Raw genomic sequence first — 18,783 nt, 5'->3', positions numbered from 1 at the left:
CAACGCGGCGGCTGTGTACTTAGTTGCAGAGTTTCCGACCGGCGGGTTTCGGTGGCTACAAACGGATAGGTTTTCCCCTTATCCGTTGAAAGATTTTTCCCTAAGGTAATTGGCCTTTTAACTTTGGGACACTTTTGGTGCTAGGTGTGTAATGTAAAAGCTGTAAATGGTTGCCTCGATTATGATGGAGCCTGTTTTTCGGCCCTAGGAGTACATGAAATGGATGGTTTGGACAGTTAGGATGCTTAATGTGGCGGCTTTCACTGTAAGGTAAGCCAGACTGTGCCTTATGTATATAATTTTGAGCCCCTCTTGCTAGTGAATTTCGGCTCAGTGATGGTTTAATGTATGGACTGGTTTTTACTGTAGTCCAAATTAAAGAAACTGCCGGAAGAGATTGGCGCTCGACTCGCATGTCATACATGAATTTGGATGTAAGTATTCCTCCCCTTGTCTAACTGGTCACGTTGAGGGGGTGGTAATTGCATGTAGGTGTGTATAGAGAAGGGCGGGCACGTATATCTGTGGGTTTATAATTAGATGTGTTTGTAGACACGTTGGGTGTTCACTATTAAAAAATACTTTTGATGCCATGTACCTTGAGAAATACCACAGGAATTAGGGTACACTAGGCTTGTAACCATATATGTACACAGAACTGCAGAATATTACCCCTTAAAATGTTGTTTGTATATAGAATGTAATTTAGATGTCTGTTTTTTTACGTATGAATTTGGTTTTCCCATTAAGTCCTGATGAGGCCTGGATTGATAAGAGGCTGAAACGCCTCAACACTGTTGTTTGAAGACACTAACTCAAACAAAAATTCGTTTGACTTAGTCGATGAAATAAGGCTTAATTAAGAGTGCTAGAGAGAGATAGGTTAAAAGTTTCTAACCTGGTGACAATCTTTTGGATTTTGGGTTTGTTTTGGTTATCTGTAAATAAGGAATACTTTGGAATTTACTGCAGATAAACATCCTTGGTTAAAAATAAATAGGGCAAAAGAACCGGAAAAATAGGGTTCGAAATAACGTGTATATAAATGTAAATGTATTTGTATGTATATATATGAATAAAGTGTATATAGTAATGTTAAATGTGAGATAACAGTACTTTAAGATAAAATATGGTTTAATAAAAAGAAATATTTAAACCATATAGATGTAGATTTAGTTTGTTGAAATGGCTGATTAAATTGGAGATTCTCCTTATTTATAACTTTTTAGATTAAATCCGGTAAAAAACGACTCTTCATGGAATGGATAATTTATGGTATCCATTCTTAGAAAATTAGATGGACAGATAACTATTCTGTAGGCTACATTTTTTGTGTTTTTGATTGTTCTCTATACCCGGAGGCCTATGGGTTAAGCGGGTTGCCCCTGTAATATTTTCGCTGGCCTGATGAGGAGCATGCCCAGATGATGAAGCATGACACCTTTCGGGATGTGTGAGGGCACTTGCTCCTATTGGAGCATATTTCACTGTCTTTACTAACCAGTAAAATGCTATTTGTGTCAAAGGAACTGCACTTTTCTATAATTCTAAGTTACTCTGATACAGTGTGTGTGTGCTGGACCTGCCAAGAAAGCTCCTTGTTCCTCATACTTAAATTGCCCCAAATCCAGTACCAGGATGCTTGGTTACGGTCCAGGGAGGACCTGGCTTGGCAGTTTGGACTGGACTGTTCCCATGAGGCACGGGGTCAAGACTGATTGGCATATGTCTAGGGCTAAACTGGGGTGGCATGGTGAGCAAAAGAACGAAGGGTTTAACACAGCTCTATTGACGGGGGGAGAATGTTTTATTTTCTCGGCATTCCGTCCATCATCTGTGTATCTTTTGGTTTCTTGCCCTAAGTACGTTGGGTATGCCCAGACTTGGGTCCCAGACTCACTGTGCTACTGGATTTAAACTAGCCTGGTTGATGAGGGCTGATGCCTTAAAACCGGACACAGGATGCTTGTTTCCGGTCCAGGGAGGACCTGGCTTGGCAGTTCGGACTGGACTTTTACCATGAGACACAGGGTCAAGAAAGCTTGCTTATGGCTGGGTCTAAACTGGGATGGCATGGTGAGCAACAAAAGATGGATTTAACCCACATCTATTGACTAGGGGTGAATGTTGGATTTGCTTTGCACTCCGTCCATCATATATGTGTCTTTCGTTTACTAGCCCTAAGTGTGCCAGGTATGCCCAGACATGGGTCCCGGGCTCCCTGTGCCATGGATTCCAGCTAGGAGTCTGCTGAGGAGTGATGCCCCAAATCCCTGTTCAGCCCTGTGGAAGCCATCTCCCAGGACCCATCTTTAAAAAAAGGAGGCCACGCGGCACCCCTCCTGGGCTGATTTTAGCCCAAGCAACCCCATCCCCCATGGCTTGTATTGGTCCAAACCCAGGGCACCCATTGCAAATGTTGAGTAACACAGAAGGAGCCTCCAGGCCCCCACATTCCCTGCTGGCTCTACACTTCCTGTGAGACCCGGCACTCCTTTAACACAGAAGGAGCTGCTAACATGCAGCTCCCTCTGTGTCGAAGCAATCGTACTCCGCTTTTGAGCAAGAAAGAGCAAAATGCTCTCACTAGCTCAAAGCGGAGCACAGTTTATTATGGCTTGGCAGGGACAGTAAAGCTTCTTCCTAGCCCCAGGAGTGATTACACCGTAACATAGTATGAGCCGGCCCTGAGAGGTGACGGTCCCAAGGGCCATCTTTGGTTACAGGAGTGGGGCCCCCTCCAATCTTCACTTTAGCCCCAGAGATTGGTTCTGAGGGCCGGGGTCTGCATCAGACCCCCTGTATTATATTTCCTGAGCCCCCAGGGAGGTGGCAGTCCCTTGGCCAGCTCAAGGTATCCTATACGACCTCCCCTGCAGCCCCCTCTCCAAGGGCTTTATCCAAAATAAAATAAAAGTGGGGGCCATGTGGCCCCAGCAGCCCCAGGGTCCACCACCTCCCCAGGGATTTAACTTTCATTAATAGGAGCGCCACACAGACTAACCCCAGCCCTGTGGAATGCCAGCTCCCTGGGGCAATTAAAATAGTAATGTAGGGGCCAAGCATCCCCCACATACCCGGAAATGCCACCTCCCAGAGGCATAAATTATATAATAGAGGAAGTTAGTTGGGAACCCCGCCCTGCAGATCACACCTCGCTGGGGCTTTATGGGTAATGAAAGCAGGAGGGCTGTGCATATCCCCCTGCAGCCCTAGGGGCCACTACCTCCCTAGGGATACAAACTTAAATAATGCAGGGGGTCCGGGGACTGCCACCTCCCCAGAGCTTTAAGCAAAATGAAAGTGGGGGCTGTGCGGACTCCCCAGCAGCCCTGGGGGCTGCAACTTCCCATAGGCTTCAAACTTAAATAATGCAGGGAACTGCGTGCACCCCCACAGCTCCGGGGACCGCAACCCCCCCTTGGTTCTATCCAAAATAAAAGAAGGGGCTGCACAGCCACCTAAATCCCCGGGGACCCCCAGCTCCCCTGGGTTTTAACTTTTATTATTGGGGGCAGTGCAGACTCCCCAGCCCTGGGGGCTGCCACCTCCCCGAGGCAATTAATGTAGTAATATGGGGTGCCTGCACGGCACCCCCGCAGGCCCAGGGACCTCCACTTGCCTGGGGCTCAAATAACTTAATGGGGGGGGTAGTTGTGGAACACTGGCCCTCCCATCTGCCGAGGCTAAATGAAACCACGCTGGCGGCAGTGCGGCCCCCCTCCAGGAATCATACATGGCTCTGGGGAAAGCCACCCGAGAGCCGGCTCCTGTATGTTCTGGGGTATCCACCCCAGAACTTAGGCATTTCCTATGGCTTGGCGGGAGCTTAACTGCACCCACCAAGCCATAGCAAACTGTGCTCCTCTTTGAGCAAGCAAGAGCTTTTTGCTCTTGCTTGCTCAAAGATGAGCACACTTGCTTTGACACCGGGGGAGAAAACAAAAAACACACAGAACGCAGAGCAAATCAAACATTTACCCCAGTCCATAGATATGGGTTAAATCCATTGTTATTTTTATCACCATGCCACCCCAGTGTAGACCCAGCCATGTACAAATCACTCTTGACCCTGTGCCTCATGGGAACAGTCCAGGCCAAGTTTCCAAGCTAGGTCCTCCTTGGCCCAGAAACATGCATCCTGGGACAGGTTTCAGGGCATCAGCCCTCATCAGCCAGGCTAGTTTGAATCCAGTGGCATAGTGAGCCCGGGACCCAAGTCTGGATATATCTGGCACACTTAGGTTGAGAAAACAAAAGGCATAAAGATGATTGACGGAATGCAGAGCAAATCAAACATTCACCCCAGTTAATAGATCTGCGTTAAATCTATTGTTGTTTTGCTCACCATGCCACCCCAGTTTTAACCTAGACATATGCCAATCAGTTTTGACCTCATGCCTCATGGGAACAGACCAGTCCAAACTGCCAAGCCAGGTCCTCCCTGGATCAAAACAGGCATCCTGGGACTGGAGACTTACACACCCATTCATACATCCAAACAACTATTCTCATATTCAGTCACCTATACATATGCTCCAATACCTACGCACTCACTCATACTGTCACTCCCACATCCACTTATTCACTAATACAGTTACTCATACTTCCACTCAATTGCTCATAGATATACTAACACATCTACTCACTCTTCTATGCAGTCACAGAGACAAGTACATACTTTCCCATACAACCGCTCTCACACTCACTTGCTCACAAATACAGCCACTCACACACCCATTCACTTACCCATACAACTTCTCACATACCCAATCACTCAAGTATACACCCACTTACACACCCATTCAAGCACCATATAGTCACTTATGTACCTTATCACTCACCCATACAGATATTTATGTACCTGCTCAGTCAACCATTCAGCCACTTATGCACTCTCTCATTTACTATTTACAGCCACTGTCATACCATACCCTCACTCATACACCCACTGACATACCCAGTCTCTCTGATACCCACTCACTCTTGTATGTACCGTCTACTCACCCATATAGAAACTCCCACAGCCACTTGCCTTAGTGTATATGTGTACAACTCAGAAAGATTTAGAAAATACTCACACTCGCTGAATAATGTCAATGATGTCATCAGTGATGTCATTTGAGGTGTCATCAGTGATGTCATTTGAGATGTCATTGTCATTTGAGGTGTCATCAGTGCTGTCATTTGAGATATCATCAGTGATGTCATAAGTGATGTCACTGATCATGTCATGATCATGTCATGAGTGATGCAATATGTGAGAAAATAACTTCATGTTCAACTATAAATGTTTTGTCCGTTGTGTGGCCCGGTAATAGACAGCTATTCACATGGGCTGAAGGGAAGAACAGGTGCTCCACAATTACATTTTATCAATGATCTGTTTGTGCTGCTGAGGGGTTCAAAAGAGAGTGCTGTGAGATTTGTGGGAAAAAATGGAACTTGCAGTTCACAAGTGAGTTTAGCAGGTTGAGTGCAAATTTTCTGATACTTGGTACTGTTCATCAGAAACAGTAAGATAGAGACAAAATTGTAAAGGTAGGAGACTATATGGAATACAATACTGTACCAATCAAGTTTCCATCCCCAACATTTGAAAGCCAGCATTTTGTGTGTTAAAATGCTCCAGGCGAAGCGAAATTGTAGTATCAACACTGATATTGTAGCATGTCAGACTGACATGATAGAGAGATTAAGTCAAAGAGGGTAGAACATGAAAATATTGGAGCAAACACGTGCTGTGGTCAATAATAAAAGAGGGTTGTATTTATTTTTCCTAGGAAAGCAAAGAATTTTGGGCAATGGTGAAATCAGACTGATTACTCCATACAGTGATCAGGTCAAAGAACTAAGGGCACTAATTCTAAGTACTGGCACATTATCAAATCAGACCCAGTCATTGGTTCAAAAGCGCTGAGAAGTTCCTTAATTAAGTATTGCAGGGCTTACTCTATGAGAGATGCCCTCGTAAAGAGTCATCCATAAACAGTGAATCCAAAAACTGTTTCTCCACCAAGAAAGAATTCCGAAACTATTCTAAATGTCGGGCACGCAAAATAGGAGTAAACAGCACAGAATATGCTACCCCCTTTCATGAAAGCCATTTAAAATAAATGGGGCCCTTAATTGTTAAACATCCTCTGCTACCAGAAAATTACTGATAGAGCGCGCAGGTCACACAACTATAAATTTACCATATGCACACTTGGGCCCATAAATTCAATTCACCATACTCATTTAATCGGGTAACCTACACTCTACTACCAGCAATTAAATCCTACCTAATTCCTATACCTTGGACTTACCAATTCCTGTCCTTTTGCACCGATGACCACGATGGATCAGGGAGCTAGCTGAAAAGATAAGCAGTCTAAAATAACATTTATAACATTTGCACTCTTTATAATAACCACAGACTCGGGAAGTTTTGAAAACCTTTGTCTAGTCTTCTTCAAGGTTAGAAAGCATAAGGTTTACAGCAAGCAAACTATCGATAACCAAAATCATGAAAAGTGTATAACCATGTAAGAAATATATGATGCCAACCATTTAGAAATCTAAAGGGAAGGTAAAACAGGGACATGCTAATAAGAAACTTTCAGAATTTAGACTTTATGTGGTGTTTCTAAAGGACTGGAAAAATAGGGATCATGCTAAAAAAAATCACAGTTTGAGTACCGCTAGAAAGGTGGATAAGGAAAAAGAACTTGATTTGTAATGACGAAATTTTGAAATAACCATGTAGCCATAGGAAAGGTAGGAAATGGAACACGCTAAATAATTCAGAGCAACTACTTTAATTCGGCTAAAGGGGGGGTAAAGAAAGGGAACATCTATATTTCATGAACAGTATTCGCAATTGACTTAAAGGATGGGAAGAAATGGAACATGCTAATAATAAGACTTTATTATTTATTAGGACGTCTCGATATATATAATGTATATGCTAGGGGTAATAAGGGAGGGAAGTCAGAAGTTTTAGCGGCTTTGATTACCCTACTTGACACCCATGCCCGGGATAATAATATCCTAATTGCCGGGAAGTTAAATCGTACGGTCGAGCCCCTGGATATTTGTGATGATCTTGCTGGGGCGGAAGAGGATAGGCAGTGGGGAGTTCCAAAAATTGATTTAGACCCTGTCAAACGTTGGTCTGTGGACATTATTTGCCTTAATGCCATTTGTCTTGAAAGGGGCCTCAGGGCTCTAAATGGGAGAACAAAGAGTGACAGGGGGGGGCTTGTACCTTTGACAATGGACGTAATAGGAGCAGGATAGATTATGTTCTTTGTAGCCTGAAACTATGGAAGCTAGTCTGTGACATGGAAGTCAAGCGGAGGCCCGAACGTGACCACGATCCTCTGTGCGTAGTGCATAAATGGTGGACACCCTCAAAAGGGAACCCAACTGTAGAGTGGGATGGTGTCCCCTTGCCTGTCCCTACTCACGACATGCGTTGGCTAAAATGGCCATGTGTTTTAGCTAACCAACAGTCTATGGCTAGTATAAATATAGAGGTGGACAGGGCCATAAATGCCCTGGAGCAGGCTAATACAGTTATGCCAGGGTCAAATGAAGTAACAGCTATTCATGATAATCTTTTTCTGTTATTAAGTCCCACTTTCGGAAACCAGTTAGGAAAACCAACAGGGTATATACAAAGCCTATGAAGTGGTAAAATGTGCAGTGTAGGAACGCCAGGCTAGCTCTGGGTACTGCCAATAAGAGCACGGAACAGGTGGCCATCCGTAGTGCCAGAAAGAACTACAAAGATAGTATAGCCACAGCAAAGAAAATGTGGGATGGGCTGCATTGGTGTGAGCTAAGGGAAGCATGTAAGAACAAAGATTCCAGGCTTTTCTGGAGCATTGTTAAATGGGGTAGAGGTGGTGTACCTGACTGCCCCGATAATAATGTCCCGGAGGAGGATTGGGTCAATTAATTATTTTAAGACACAGTATGCCGAAACTTTGCCTGGCAGTGAGATGGATGGGTTTACGGCTGTGTATCCCAAAGATAACTATTTTAGTTACAAAGAGGTATTGTTGGCTCTAAGTGCAGTGTCTAGGGGCAGAGCACCTGGCTTGGATGGGGTCCCGGCGGACCTTTTTATCCATGATAGGGAGCGCTGGGCTAAATATATTTTTCTTTTTGTTAATGCTGTTGCCCAGGGAGAACTGGTACCGTCATCTTGGAAGGGTGCAATTATTATTCCCGTATACAAGAAAGGAGATCGGGGTTTGCCAGGTAACTACAGACCCATAAGCTTGATTGCTACCATTCAAAAGGTGGTGGGGAGGATGGTGGTGAACAAGCTTATGGACTGGGTTGATGAGCATAATGCTCTATCCCCCTATCAAGCCGGGTTTCGGAAGTCCACTAGTACGGTGGATCAGGTGTTCCGCTTTACTTTACTACGGTGGCGAACTGTGGTGCTAGGTGAGGGCAGCCTGTATGCAGCTTTTGTTGATCTGCGGGCTGCCTTCGACCTGGTCCCCAGGACTAAGCTGTGGTCGGTACTGTGGAGCCTGGGACTTCCGGAGGAATTATTGACTATGGTTATGAGGTTGATCCAGTGGGGTAGGCAGGGTGAGGTCACCGCCGATTTCCCGGTGGAGTGGGGTGTTCGGCAAGGGTTTGCGATGGCCCCCTTGCTTTTTTCATTATTCATTCTCGGCGTAGTAGCAAGAATGTTGTCCGTTAATGTACATGCACCCTCGTTGGCGGGCATTAAGGTTCCGATTTTAATGTTTGCAGATGACACCCTGATTTCATCAAAGACCCCGAGTGGCCTGCAACGTGCTCTCTGTATTTTTGATGAATTTTGTGGGGAGCATGGTTTGGAAGTCAATGTGGCTAAAACCAAGTTAATGATTTTTAACCCCCATCGTAGTTTTCGTTCTAAGGTGTTCATGAATCATCGGCCTTTAGAGGTAGTTAAAGCTTTTACTTATCTTGGTATCTATGTTACTAATCATTTAAGGTGGTTGCAGCATATTGATCTTGCGGTATTAAGGCACAGACAAATAGCTGGAGCCCTTGGGGTAGAGCACAGAAAATCAAAGTCTAAACCAATCAAGCCAGCACTTCAGGTATACGAAGCAAAAGCCCTTGGCTCAGCATTATATGGAGCTGAGCTGTGGGGTTTTGGGAAGCTCCATTCAATGCAGAAGTCCGAAAATAAGTTTTTCTGGGCAATCACTGGTCTTCCCAAAAGAACCCCATTGCTTCCCCTTAGATATGATTTGGGTAGGAAGGCTGTAGGCGACTTGGCGAGGCTTCGCCCGATTTTATATTGGAGGCGGCTCTGGAATACTCCGGAGCTTAAACATTATGCCGAGGGGTTTCTAGCAACGATTGAAGCTGATGTGTTCCACAGGATAAAATGGCTAAAAGATCTTAGAACCATGTTATGTGTGCTTGGTCTCCAATCCCTTTGGGAAAACCCGTCAGGTGTCCTGTTCCCTAGTAAAAAAACAATAAAGGAGCTATATTGGGATTATGTGGCCAAGCGGGACTGGAGAAAAACTGATGGCGAGTCCATGACTGGTCGTTTTTTGGAAGCTAAAATCTCCCCTAGTCTAGAACTTTATTGGGACTCCATAACCAAGCCAGGGGACAGGAAGCTTTTTTTTCATTCAGGGCAGGAGCTCTCCCTATTAGGTCCCTAACAGGCAGGTGGAGAGGTGCATTTAACACTAACTGCCCCGTTTGTGGTACTCCAAAGGAAACCATTGGGCATTTCCTATTTTCTTGTAGGGCCTATGTCGTTCCAAGGCGAATCTGGTTAACACCGGTCTGTAAAAATTTAGGCACCTCTAGTAGCTCAGTAGCTCTGAGAATTATCTGCACTAGCACTTGTTTGCCATTAGCTATAGCAACAGCTAAATATCTGGGATGGGCATGGTCTATTAGGCAGCGAGCTATAGCTGTGAGGCCACCTATATAGGGATTGTTTTATTGCATCCATTTGAGTAATTGTGTACATTTTAACTATTTGAAAAAAATTGTAATCTTGTTTTTCATAAAGCCTTGTAATTGATTGCTATTTGAATGAGGTACCTATTTAATGCTGTTTTAAATTTATGTATGTATGTGCTTTTATGAGAATTACTCGAATAAAGCCTCTTTGACTTGACTTGACTTTATTATTTGTCAGAACAGGGAGGGTAAGAGAAAGGAACAATGTGCAATTAAGACTTTAACTATTTCAAGAAAGGAAAGGAAAGGACGCAAGTGGGTTTCCCTCACAGATTTATATTTACCTAGAACGGTGTGGAGATCAACCCTGGCCACGGGTCAGTTAAGGACGGAAGGAAAAACCCCAAGGAAAGCAGTTGCCAGTAGGCCAGCAGGTGCAGAATGGAAACAGGACAGGAAAACCAGATTTGGATCAGAACCGGACCACCAAAGTTGAGACCAGCACCCGCAGTTCAGTTGCAATGCCTGCGCTACACCCTCTCTGCAGCTATCAGTCAAAACCCCGATTGGGTTATCGAATTCCCCAGCAAAGTGCTTCGCCAGCACTTAAGGTTCTCAAAACCCCGATTGGGTCTGTAAGTCTGTCTGACAGAGTGCTCCGCAGCACCTCTGTTCTCGATCAGCTATTGAGTGCGTTGGGTCAGTGACAGGTCAGCTATTCAGACAAGTCGGGAAAATTGTCTAGCTAAACCTAGGCTAGTTATACTGTTTTCAGGTCAGTGTACCACCCCCCAAATGTTGCAAGTGTAAGGATCCCCAATTTCGATTGGACACAAGGAATGGACAGGTCATCACACCACCTAGGATTTGCGCTTTCTCAAGCCCCTCATTAGAATTTTCATACCCACCCATCAAATTTTGGGTTCAAATGACATAAGCCTTATACATAACAATGGTGAATTAAATATTGTATACAATTTATTTTGTTTGGTACAGTTCTGCTTCTTCGACTAGGTGAGGACTTTCTTCCCAGGCGCATCTTGGCTGGGGCTGCCATCTGGCAAAGTTCCAAAGGTCATTGCTGTGGAGTCTCGCGGTTCTCGCGCATACTCAGTTTCAAGCAAAATGGAGTACAGCAAAGGACAGCAGGCCATGTTTCGTAATGTACCATGAAATGGAAAAGAAAAAGTTTTAGAATACAGAAAAAAATGAATACACTGTATACCATGAACCTCTACTCTATACCCATTACTGTATAATAAGCTATAGCATTAGGGTTAATGCGGAACGAACAGCATAGCAAAAACAGCACTGCAAGCTTTTCGCATGTGAGAACACAAAGCAGCCATTTTAGCTCTAATGTGCAGATGCGAACAGGTTCCCTCCAGAACTGCGAGTACGTCACGTCACATGGGTATGACCAACGCATGCGCAGTAGAAATTCCAGCGTAGCAGCAGCCATCTTAGGTTGCAAGCGTTTAAGGATTAGTAAACCCATAGGCAAGCTTCACTCGGACACCCAATATGTCGGAGAAAGGGACAAATTAATAAGACAAACATATTGGTTAATTAATTACTGTTATTTGAAGTTCATGAATACAAGCAAGGCGCTTTATGTGCGAATCCTTGCTCCATCAATAGTTTGCGATATATGTCCTAACACACCGTTGTAATCTGCGATATGTAGGCAGCACTATGCTGCAAGTTCCTAAGCACATATTACAACATATGCGGGCAATTGGTAACATCGATCAAACTTATAGAGTGGCCAGCCATTGTGTTGAATACCACAATCATGAAGTGATGCAATTGGATATTTTGTCATTGTTGTAATACCTTGTAAAAATAGAGGAGGACACAGTGGAAAAGCATCGAGGCAGCTTGATACAAAAATATATTTTGAACCTTTATTCAAGGTCACCAAATGGCTTCCACACTGATGAAGAGTTATACACATGTTTGTAAAATCAATTAATTGAATTGGTTGGGTTGCTGTGTTCTCAATATAGGTCTCTCACTAGTTTTAAATATTATATTGAGGTAGGGAACTGCTATTCCTGTCTTCATCCTGTTTCTGTTTATAGTCCCACTTGAGCACCATTGTATTGTGGTATCCATGTCATAGGACATATATAGTATACAGCATCAATATTGAGAATTGTACAACATCGAAATTAATTTGCCAACTTGGGCACAGTTTTAATCAGATAATGTAAACATTGATCATGTATAAAGCATTATAATTGGTTATGTCAATGAATGTAATATTGCTACGGCTTAATATGATTTCACAAAGCTACACAAATGCGGAATAGTCTATTTCTGATATTGGTTAGTAGTATTTTGTTACTTTCCATGATGATGTGATAAAAATAAAAGCAGAAGCATTTCTGTGCATCTATTGATTGATCAAGGCTGCAAGTGATGCCCTAAACATGTCATGTGAAACATTTGGCGAAAGAAATAACGAAATAAACGTCAAGAAGAGAGCAATACCCTCTGTCTGCACCAATCTGGTGGGAGAACACGGGATGGATTGTTTTAATATATATATATATATATATATATATATATATATATATATATTACCTACTAGTAGGTATATATAGTTAGGATTTTTTCTCTATGGGATTTTTGAAAATGCTATGTCTAATAACTTTGGCGTTTGTGGACAGAATTGGCTGAAATTTTCAGGAAAATGGAACATTTTGTTTCTGAGCAGCCCCTGAAAATTTGGGGGGGGTTCGTCAAGGGGGGGCCGAGAAAAAAGGGGGGTCCCAAAACGTGTTTTTAACATTGAGTTTTCCATAGGGCGGTTGGCCTCACTTTTAGCCCGAACGGCTGAATGGATTTGCACGAAACTTGGCAAAATTGTAGGGACTGGTAGCCCGATGTGCCTTTGCTCGGTCTCAATATATGTGCTCCAGTGGATTTTGAGAAATTAACGTTCAAAAAAAGATATATATCTGTAACAGCGGACCAGGCAGCGCTCCGGTTCGCGGACTTTACGCGTTACGGAGCTTTGTGAAGCGAAGCTGATTGGTTCTCCGGCGTCTGTAAACATTCCAAACAGTCCGTAGCGGCCGCCATCTTGTCTCTCGGTAGGATCGAGAGACAAGAGGAGGCCAAAGCGAAGGGGCAAATGACCATAAGGGGGCATAGTAGATCCTCCCTGACCCTCTAGGTTTGATGTGGAGGTTTTAAAAGGGCCCCGCGGGGCAAAAAAAATAAAATAATAATAATCGAACGGCTGAATGGATTTGCACGAAACTTGGCAAAATTGTAGGGACTGGTAGCCCGATGTGCCTTTGCTAGGTCTCAATATATGTGCTCCAGTGGATTTTGAGAAATTAACGTTCAAAAAAAGATATATATCTGTAACAGCGCTCCGCTTCGCGTACTTTTCGCGTAACGGAGCTTTGCGAAGCTGATTGGTTCTCCGGCGTCTGTAAACATTCCAAACAGTCTGTAGCGGCCGCCATCTTGTCTCTCGGTAGGATCGAGAGACAAGAGGAGGCCAAAGCGAAGGGGCAAATGACCATAAGGGGGCATAGTAGATCCTCCCTGACCCCCTAGGTTTGATGTGGAGGTTTTAAAAGGGCCCCGCGGGGCAAACAAAAAAAATAATAATAATAATCGAACGGCTGAATGGATTTGCACGAAACTTGGCAAAATTGTAGGGACTGGTAGCTCGATGTGCCTTTGCTAGGTCTCAATATATGTGCTTCAGTGGATTTTGAGAAATTAACGTTCAAAAAAAGATATATATCTGTAACAGCGCTCCGCTTCGCGGAGATAAAATTATCTCTGTATTACCTAGCTGTTGCTAACACCAGTTAGCGACCGCTAGTAGGAGATAGCGACCATCTTGGGCCCCACTTTGCATGTCAGTGATATTTATCACTAATGACATGCAAAGTGGGCATGCCAAGATGTTAGCGACTTGAAACAGTCGCTAACATCGCTATCTCCTATTACCAACTTTTGGAGATATTCGCGCTAAGCGCGAATATCTCCAAAAGCTACCACCTGCCCTGAGCAGTTCTTAGCCATGTTATCCAATGGGAGGTGGATAACATGGCTAAGAGCATTAGCTTGGTAATGCATGAATATCGCTGAGTTTTCAGCGATATTAATGCATTGCGGTCGTTTTTTATGGCATTTGCGATAAACCTTGATAATAGCAAGGTTTATCTGCGATAATTTCTGACGATGCTTAGCGGTAAAAAATTCGTTGCTAAGCATCGTTAGGGATAAATATCGCTTAACTTTGGTAATATGCCCCAACGTCTGTTAACGTTCGATTCGAAGGAAATCAGGAAGTGTTGAAAAACATTGTCTGCGCCATCTTGCCTTTTTTCAAATGCCACACTTTTGTCGTGCACGGCAGCCATTTTAGATGACTTGACCAGACCCACTCTCTGCACGCTGTCGATCCTTAGCATGGCTCCCCACCCTCGCAAGCATCTCCCCCAGGCACTGGTCACCCCCGCTCTCTGTCTTATGCATGGGTAATAAACCTCCCCCCATCTGCGCTGCTCTTCCCTGAGAATCACACCCTGTGCCCGCCCGACACCTCCCTTTCGCCCTATTCACTACCGCACCCTCTGACACTCCTCTTCCTCTGTGTCCGATTGTCCAGGCTATCAGCTAGCCCTGCAGATGTAGTTTATGGCCCCAGCTGTAAAGAATCACCCCTCTTCAAAGGAGTTATAGTAGATCAAGGCCCACACTCGATGAGATCCGTCACAGCACACGCGTTCCTACTATCTGAAAACCATCCTGTATTGTGATTGGGGAGGGGACCGAGCCTGAAGCGGAAGATTCCAGGGATGACTCTTTGTACATCAAAGTTTTTACAATTATGTGTCACATTAAAAATATATAGCACTCCAACAAAGTAGTAAGATTATAAAACTTTAATAACTTATAAATATATACAACAAAACAAAAACAGTAAAAACATATAAACATTTTTAGGGAAAAACAACGAAGTAGCGGTCGGCTGTGCGAATAGTCCCAACGCAGCACAACGTCCAGATTTCTGGACGGCACCCAGGTGATGTTGCCTGGGTGGCGCACTGATTTCGGCATCCGGCGTGGGGCGTCGCGGGGGGTGGGTCATCAGTAGCAAACTGTTGTGCGAATAGTTCCAAGGCAGCAGAACGATGGCACCAAGGTGATGTCCAGTAAGTTGCCGCACTGGTTTTGGTATCCTACAATGCTGCTCCGAATAACGGCGTGGGGCGCCCCGGGGGGGGGGAGGCGGCGTGAACGGGCCTCTCCAGGTGGAGTGTCGTCTGTTGTAGTGGGGCGCCCCTTTACCGTTTCAGTTGCCATTCCGTCCGCTTTTGGTCCACTGTGTCAAAAGCCGCAATTCAGCTGAGTTGCGCCCACTCTTGCGGTGCAGCGATAGGCGGCTGCCACAGGACTCTCAAAATGGCGGCAGGCTCTTTTCTTTTTGGGCCTGGTCCACTGAAATGGCCCTGGGACACCTTGGAAATCGGACGACTGTCTGCTAGGTCTTGGACCCCATTCTCGAAAGCGTCCCCTCCGCCTTGAGGATTCAACAAAAGTTTTGGGGGCCCCCGACTCCTGCAGGCTTCTGGTGGGGAGCGGCTGCCATGATTGCTCGCGGAATGACCACGACGGAGCCACGAGATGGTGGTGCTTTCATGCTGACGCCAGCTTCAGTCTGAAACATCCAGAAACAAGGTGGGGCTTTCATCGTTTGGGAAAAAAAAAAGTTTTCATCCAATGAAAAGTGTTATTTTTAGGTCATATGATCAAGTCTCCATCATTAGGAAACCAAAAGTAAAATGAACCAATGAAAAGTTTTATAAACAAGTCACATGACCTGTTATGCGGCATAGGGTATAAAATGCGGAGAAAATACGTTGGCACGTGAGGCGGCGTCAGTAGCGGACCGATATGCGAATAGGCCGAAGGCAACACAACGCGCCAAGATCCGGATGGCACCGAGGTGGTGTCCAGCAAGTTGCAGCACTGGTGTGGCCATCCTACAATGCTGAAAGTCGGCGTGGGGCGCCCCGTTGGCCTGTGAGTTCGCGTCAGTAGCGGACCGATGTGCGAATAGGCCGAAGGCAGCACAACGCGCCAAGATCCGGATGGCACCGAGGTGGTGTCTAGTAAGTTGCCGCATTGGTGTGGCCATCCTACAATGTTGAAAGTCGGCGTGGGACGCCCCGTTGGCCTGTGAGATGGCGTCAGTAGCGGACCGATGTGCGAATGGGGCCAAAGGCAGTGCAACAATATTTTCGGAATAGAAGACACCACAAGGCGCTGAGATGCCAACATCCGGATGGCACCGAGGTCGTGTCTAGCAAGTTGTGGCACTGGTGTGGCCATCCTACAATGGTAAAAGTCGGCGTGGGGCGCCCTGTTGGCCTGTGAGATGGTGTCAGTAGCGGACCGATGTGCGAATGGGGCCAAAGGCAGCGCAACAATATTTTCTGACTAGAAGACACCACAAGGCGCTGAGATGCCAAGATCCGGATGGCACCGAGGTGATGTCTAGCAAGTTGCTGTACTGGTGTGGCCATCCTACAATGCTGAAACTCGGCGTGGGGCGCCCCATTAGCCTGTGAGATGGCGTCAGTAGCGGACCGATGTGCGAATGGGGCCAAAGGCAGCGCAACAATATTTTCTGAATAGAAGACACCACAAGGCGCTGAGATGCCAAGATCCGGATGGCACCGAGGTGGTGTCTAGTAAGGTGCACTGGTGTGGCCATCCTACAATGCTGAAAGTCGGCGTGGGGCGCCCGTTGGCCTGTGAGATGGCGGCAGTAGCGGACCGATGTGCGAATGGGGCCAAAGGCAGCGCAACAATATTTTTGGAATAGAAGACACCACAAGGCGCTGAGATTCGGTTAGCACCGAGGTGGTGTCTAGCAAGCTATGCAGCTGAGTTGCGTGCGCACTTGCGGCGAATAGGTCGAAGGCAGCACAACAATGTTTTCTGAATAGAAGACACCACAAGGCGCTGAGATTCGGTTACCACCGAGGTGGTGTCTAGCAAGTTGCTGCACTGGTGTGGCCATCCTACAATACTGCTCCGAATAACGGCGTGGGGTGCCCGAAGGGGGGGGGGGGAGGCGGCGTGAACGGGCCTTCCTAGGTGGAGGCTCGTCTGCTGTAGTGGGGCGCCCCTTTACCGTTTCAGTTGCCATTCAGCTGAGTTTTGGCCTCTCTTGATGCTACAGCGACAGGCGGCTGCAACAGGACTCTCAAAATGGCGGCCTGTTCTTTGGATTTGGGCCTGGTCCACTAAAATGGCCCTGGGACACCTTAGAACTCGGACGCTCGATTTTTTTTTCCTTTCCTCTACATGCAAAAAAAGGTAAATGCCCGGTACGTTATACGCTTCATCTGCCACGATGTACTCTCCAGAGGAACCGAAAAAAAATATAGTTATGGTAACTATACCATGCATCGTCATATGGAGAGGTGGCACCAATTAATTATAGTGCTGCATAAAAGAGAGATTTGGAGGAGAACCCCCGACCTGCCAGTACATTCATCAAAGAAGTGGCACTGACAGCATCAGAGGCAAGGGAAACGGTCCCAAATATTTAGAAGAACTTTGCAAAGATTAAAATGACATGTTTAGATTGTGGCAAATTAATTTCATGTGGACAGATGAGTGTTACTCTATAAATACAGCATATGAACATCATCATAGTCGATGGTTGGTAGAGACATTTTGACTATATCCTGGACCTGCCCGTCCTCGCCCAAAATGGCGCCGGAATAAATGGGACTCGTAACTCCTTGTTGTGTACTGGTTGCAGAACCTTGAAATCACGAGATACGTATGCAGTTTTGAAGCACATGGCGGGCGGGGACGAGAATTGATTGAGTATTTCGACATCCCTATTGATATTAAGTTCTGATGTGTTATTGATTACTGTACTATTCAAAGTTCGAATTAACGTCACGCATGGTACTTGCCCGCAAATGTATATCTAGATAATTTTATTGTAACTGGCCCTGTCGTATTTTAATTATAAAATGTACGTCCACCGATTCCGCAACTGTTAGACACCTTAGTTCTTGCAACCTAATGGCCCGCCCGTTACGTTCCTCTACAGTGTAAATGTCTACTCATCATATACGATTACAGTTTGCTCCGTGGCCGGCCCACGTGGTTATAGGCTCGTATTTGTATAATGAAATTTTCACAATAAAGGTTTTTAAAAGAAAACATGGTAGTAGTATATACATTGGTAAAGTTTTTAATAATAGTCACTGTTTTAGAATCATTAAAAGGCAAGTGAAATAAAGCAGACCAATCACATGAAGGGTAAAAGGTATAATACGCAGGAACGCAGTAAAGATAAATGGTCAAGGGCTGTTGTGTTTTCTACTCCTGCAACATAAAGTGATCGATAAGAATCTCATATTCAGGCGTATCGGCGACTAAGACAGCAGGTCGACCCTCTTTTGCTCAACGGCTCCGTCATGGGACGAAGAAACGCCCTTTTTCTCGAAAAAAGAATATATTTTACTTGCAGGACAGTTGTAAATTTTCCGGGAAAGTACATTAGCCTGGAACATTATAACATATATTTAAGAAAAAATAATGTTCGGAAGTAATAAAAAGCGTAATTTTTAGGTCATATGACCAAGCCTTTCATCATTAGAATAAGAAAAGTAAAATGAACCAATGAAAAGTTTTATTAACAAGTCACATGACCTGTTATGCTTACGTTACGCGCTGCGCGTCGCGCCCCGGATGACTTCCGGATGCACTAACGCGGCGCGTCATATGACGCATTACGCGACAACGCAGGTCCAGAATATAGTCAAAATGTCTCCACCAACCAGCGGTCGGAAC

This window comes from Lissotriton helveticus, chromosome 10, assembly GCF_964261635.1.
Source record: "Lissotriton helveticus chromosome 10, aLisHel1.1, whole genome shotgun sequence".
NCBI lineage: Eukaryota > Metazoa > Chordata > Amphibia > Caudata > Salamandridae > Lissotriton > Lissotriton helveticus.
This window is presented reverse-complemented; position numbering follows the sequence as displayed.